This window comes from Suricata suricatta, chromosome 17, assembly GCF_006229205.1.
Source record: "Suricata suricatta isolate VVHF042 chromosome 17, meerkat_22Aug2017_6uvM2_HiC, whole genome shotgun sequence".
Taxonomy (NCBI): Eukaryota; Metazoa; Chordata; class Mammalia; order Carnivora; family Herpestidae; genus Suricata; species Suricata suricatta.
The window spans coordinates 41,210,922-41,211,641 of NC_043716.1; positions in this window are offsets into that span (position 1 = coordinate 41,210,922).

Consider the following 720-nt stretch of genomic DNA (forward strand, 5'->3'; position numbering starts at 1 on the left):
GGCCCAGCTGCCTGAAAGGCCTGGCGGCCTGACCTTGCCCTCCACAGATCGCAGAAGGAACCTACGAAGGGTTCCTCGATGGCCTGATTGCATTTGGGTCCCAGCACATCTACCACTGCGACCTGTGCACCCAGCGTGGCTTCATCTGCCAGATCTGCCACCACCACGACATCATCTTCCCCTTTGAATTTGACACCACTGCCAGGTATGCGGGACACCCAACCCCCCCCCCCCAGCTGGCCCCAGTGTGCCAGGCCCAGCGCCGTTGTGCAGGCGCACAGTGCCACGGGGCAGGGAGGCTGTCTAGAGCGGCCGATGCCCTGGGCAGTCACGGCCAGCCCCAGTCCAGCTCTGGGGACAAGAGAGCCCTCATGGGACCTTTCCCTAGACTGAGGAAGCGATCTGTCTTCCTAGAGAAGAGGTGGCTTGCTGCCACTTTGAGGGAGGGTCTCGGTGTTGTCATCTACGAAGGGATCGAGGAGGGACTGAATGAGCTACTGCCCTGGAGTGTTGGCACCGGCCGGGCACAAAGTGGGCACCTGGTGGGTGGTACCCGCCTGGCTCTCTGCTGCGGTAATAATCATTCTTACCCTGTTATCGCTCCTTCTCAGAAGCCTCTAAAAGGAAAAATTCACCCACCAGCCCTCCATTCCAGCCCACGCGGGAGTGGGAAACTGAACGGGCGGGAGCATTCATTCCCTTTCAGTGGGTGTCTCCCGG